This window comes from Scylla paramamosain, chromosome 12 (genome assembly GCF_035594125.1).
Source record: "Scylla paramamosain isolate STU-SP2022 chromosome 12, ASM3559412v1, whole genome shotgun sequence".
In the NCBI taxonomy this organism is placed as follows: Eukaryota; Metazoa; Arthropoda; class Malacostraca; order Decapoda; family Portunidae; genus Scylla; species Scylla paramamosain.
Window position 1 is genome coordinate 25,020,448 of NC_087162.1, and position 5,000 is coordinate 25,025,447.

General features: G+C 45.1%; 1 protein-coding gene across 1 annotated transcript in view; it reads right to left on the reverse strand.

Annotated features, from left to right (window-relative positions):
- LOC135105942 (achaete-scute homolog 2-like) overlaps nucleotides 1-5,000 on the reverse strand; it is a 23,787-nt gene that overhangs the window by 14,335 nt on the left and 4,452 nt on the right.

Consider the following 5,000-nt stretch of genomic DNA (forward strand, 5'->3'; position numbering starts at 1 on the left):
GGAGAAGAAGAGAGAGAGAAAGAGAGAGAGAGAGAGAGAGAGAGAGAGAGAGAGAGAGAGAGAGAGAGAGAGAGAGAGAGAGAGAGAGAGAGAGAGAGAGAGGGGAGGAAGAAAGAGAGGAGGAGGAGGAGGAGATTAGTATTACTATTATTGATCAGGCCACTTTCCCTTGCCTGCACCTCCTCCCCCCTCCCGCCGCGGCTGCAGGAGGCCAGCAGGTGCAGGTGTGGTTGGGCTGCAGCTGTGGCGGCTCACATGTGGGTCGCCGCCACACACCTGCTCTCTTTGCCCACTACCCACCACCTCTGCCACTATCACCCACCTGTCCCGCTAGTACGCAGCTGTCCTCCTCCTCCTCTTCCTTCACCTTCGATATCTTTGTAAAAAAAAAATCCTGACTGTCTCCACCATCACCTCATCCACAGCCCATCTGTCCTGTCTTCCATCATCACTTTCACCATTATCTCCTCCTTTAGCTTCAGTGTCCTTTAAAAAAAAGTCTCCTCTTTCTCCTTCATCATCTCTTCCAATCTCAGTATCTTTAGAATTTAAAAAAATCCTTTCACTATCCATTTTTATTTTATCTCTATTTCCCTCATTTTCTTTATTTTAATCCATGACCACCACCTCTTCACCGCATCCATCACCAGCACCACCCATCTGCCTCCTACTCCCGTCACCACCACCGGCGCTACTCCGTCATTACCACAACCGCGTGAAATTGTGGAAAGTTATCGTGAGGAAGTGGATAACGCGCGATAGTTGGTATTGTTTTTCCCCAGCCCCCTTCAGGGTTACACAACACGTGCGGGAGGCGCCATGTGTTTGGTGGTAATCGTTGATAACGTGGGACGAACGCACGACGGAAGGAACGGAAGGCTGGAGGGAGGGAGGAAAGGAGGGAGAGAGGGAGGGAGAGGGGGTGCGTTAGAGAGTGAGGCATTCTGAAAAAAAAAAAAAAAAAAAAAAGACAGTGCTCTCATCACGACGGTTTCCAAAGGCCAGAGAGGGGAGTTCTCGTGTTCCCGCAAGTGTTTATCAGTAAACGATGTAAAAGTCTTGCTAATCTGTCAGTATAGCCATTTAAAAATAGTCAGGATGCAGCTTAGAAGTGTTTCAGAACATGGTCTTGCGTGAATAAGTGATTGCTGTAACTGTTAAGTGTTATAATGGAGATACTTAAGCGAAGAATTATAATGTGAAGTTTAAAGGTATTTACGTGTATGATATTCGTATTTTTTTTCTTTAATAACTCGTGGTTTAGCTGGGGATTGTAAATATTGGAAATGCCCACTTGATGATGTTACTATTATCAATACTGTTGGCAGGGTTAGTGGTGTTGGTGGTGGTAGTATTGCTTTCGCTTGTAATTGTTATAGATACATCTCCAATGGCGTTCCTATGCAGCCCTAAGTAAAATCGTGGTAAAATCGCATCTCTAACCTAACCCAACTCATTCTTACGTCGGTTGGTATTCAGAAACTCTCTGCTCTCTCACCACGACTATTTTCAAAGGCCACACAGACGATTAGCCACGTTCTCAAGAGTGCTTCCCTTGTTAATAGTATAGAAATTATGTTAATCTGTCACTAGACCCGTAAAAAAAAAAAAGCCCTCAATAAAAACCTGTGTCACTTCAACTAAAGCCTTTTAAATATAGTGGAGATGCGGCGAAGTGTTTCAAAATACGGACCTTTGCCTATCTTTGCTGGTCCTTCATTCTACTCAGTCTCCTTAACACGTGTAGCCAACTTACGGACGGATGGCGACTCGAACACCCAGGGGAGAGGCAGGCATCGATCCATTTCCTCCCGTATCCCCTTGAGACATCCACGGAAGGGCTACAACCATAACATATGCCTCGCGGACTTAGTGCCTCCGTCTGGTTGAAGCATGAACCGCTCCGTTGGATTTTAGTGTTTTGCGATGGTGAACCACCTGTAGCCTCAGGAAGGTGGTGGTGGTGGTGGTAGTGGTTGAGGAGAAGGTGGAAGAGAGAGAAAGATAAGGAGGAGGAGGGGGAGAATAGATGGAAGAGAAAAGGAGGATCAGAAGTAGGAGGAGGATGAGGGAAATAAAGGTAGTTGTGGAGGAGGAGGAGGAGGAGGAAGAGGAAGAGGAAGACAAGACTGATTGATTGACTGATTGAAGTTTACGAGAAAATGGAGAAGAAAAACAGAGAAAAAGCAGAAGCAGGAACAGGAGGAGGAAAAGGAGGAGGAGGAGGAGGAGGAGGAGGAAAAACTAGAAAATAAGAGGAGGACGAGAAAAAAAGAAACAAGATAAGATTCACACACACACACACACACACACACACACACACACACACACACACCCACACACACACACACACACAGACACACACACAGACACACACATCTGCTCCGTCTCACACTTGGCCAAAATTACTCGCTAGCAGCCTGCACCGCCCCCCGGGACGGCCCCCCCTCGCCCCCCAACCAAAGGGCAGCGCCAGGGAGGGTGTGTGTGTGTGTGTTTGGGAGGGGGGGAACGCTGCGTGGGTTGGGGGGGCGTGCGTTTCCCCAGAGAAATGTACCTAACAGAAGGGTTGGGGGTGGGATAAAGAAGAGGGGGTGGAGGGGTTAGGAAGGGGAGTGGGGGTGTTGGGTAGGGGGTGGAGGGGATGGGAAACAGGGGTGGATGAGTTAGGGAGGGGATGGAGGGATAAAGAAAAAGGTTGTGAAAGGGTTAGGTTAGGAGGGGTGGATGTGTTAAATAGTATGTAAGGACGGGCTTAGCGTAGGCACACTTCTCTCTCTCTCTCTCTCTCTCTCTCTACTCTCTCTCGTCTCTCTCTCTCTCTCTCTCTCTCTCTCTTACATTAATATCAACGATCAGTTTTTTTACTGCTTTATAATGCTTGTTATACACAATTTACCTATCCTTGTGGTTCCCTCCTTCCTTCCTTCCTTTCTTCCTTCCTTCCTTCCTCCTCCTCCTCCTCCTCCTCCTCCTCCTCCTCCTCTTCCTCTTCTTTAATTTATGGTCATATCCAAGACCTTACATTCTCACAAACATAACCACACATCCTCTCTCTCTCTCTCTCTCTCTCTCTCTCTCTCTCTCTCTCTCTCTCTCTCTCTCTCTCTCTCTCTCGATCGACTCTGCTACGATCGGCATTTGTTTCACGTGTTCTTGATGGGAACAATGGCGCGCCGAGACGACCAGGAAGGAAGAGGAAGAAGACAGCTGGTCGTAACAGATGGGAGCCACCCGGTCCCTCTCTCTCTCTCTCTCTCTCTCTCTCTCTCTCTCTCTCTCTCTCTCCTCTCTCCTCTCTCTCTCTCTCTTTCTCGACTTTTCAGTATTGTCTTTGCATTTTCTCGTATTTCACTTTTACTTTTTTCTTTGTTTCTTTATCTTTATTGTAATTCTCCTCATTATTTCCCTTTTCTCTTACTCTCATCCTCTCTTCTTCCCTTCCTTTTCTCTTAATTTCTCATGATTGTAGTTCTGAATTACTGTATTCGTTTTTATTACTTCCTTTCTTGTTTTTTTTTTATTCTTCCCGTTTTTATCGCTATTGTTCCATATTACATTATTCCTCTATTATCCAATTTTTTTTTCTATTACTCTCTCATTACATCTTTCTTTCAATTTACCCCAGTGCTTTCGTCTTCTATTATCATCTCTGCTGTCTATCCTTCCACTTTCACATTATCCGTTTTTTATTTATCCTCTTTCTTTCGATCACCTTCCTTTCATAATGTATTAGTAATGAATCCTTGTTCGACCTTTCTTCCTCTTCCTGTTGTGTATTGTTCTCATCTCATTTCCTCATTTCCCCTTTCCTTTTTTCCCTCCCTCTTAGCAAGCACTCCCCTTCAATTACCTTCCTACAAGTTTTATCATCCTACTGACACCCTAATATATATTTCACTGTAAACCAACACCCCAGCACGACACCTCACACCCTTGATACCCTAGCAACACATGGCAATTCTTACTAACACCCTAACATGACTCTTGCACCCCTATTAACACTTCTCACATCGTTCCATCACCCTGCCACTGCGTCTTACAATCTTACTAACACTCTACCAAACCATAACACACCCTACCATCACTGAAACTATATCTAGCACCCTTTTAATGCCGTTTTCTTCACTCTGATACCCTATTACCACCACAACGTCACTCTTAGCGTCCTACCTAGACCCTGTCACCTCACCCTGGCACCCTAACACATCTGACAGTAGCTACACAATTATACAACAAAGTAAAATCGATCATTGGAGTCTGTGCGCTCGTTTCGCTGTCTTTTTTCTTCCGTTACGCTGACCTTTTGACACTCCGGTTTTGTCAAAGTTGGGGGTTAGTATTAGTGTGTAAGTTCATTGTGCTTCGTTACGTTTCATTGATTGCGCAAGTACGGTTCGTGGATGTGTATTGTTTTCGTAGGTGTATTTTCGCTGTGTTACGTGTTTGTTTTTTTGTTTGTTTTTTGTTTTTGATCAGGGAGGCAGAAAAAAGAATAGGAAATAGAGTAAGTTCAATAGAAAGGAAAGTATTAGATAGGTGGAAATGGAATAGAGGCATAGAACGAACAGAGAATAGAAGACTGAATTATTATTTTTTTTTGAGGTTTGCTGTCTGTTTTCGTTTTTTTTTTTTTTTTTCTTCATTGATTCATTTTGGTATGAGCTACTATTGCAATGTCTCCCTGCGTCTTATTGCTATATATATACTTCATTATCGCCTGCCTGCCTTCCTTCCTCTCTCCCTCCCTGTTACATTACACCTATCAGTACCTCGCATTTCTTTTATCACTCTTCATTCAATGTCTTCTTTTTCTGTGAGCTTCTTTTGCAATACTCCCCTTCGTCTTACCAGTTCCTTCTCGTTTCCCTCCCTTCCTCGTGTCCTGTACGTGCGACCCCTTTTCCCTTTCCCTCTGCCATTATTTCCCTCCCTCCCTCGCTCCCTTCCCCTCTGTCTCGCGCGCCTGCCTGCGTGGCACCTGGCGAAGACCTCACCTG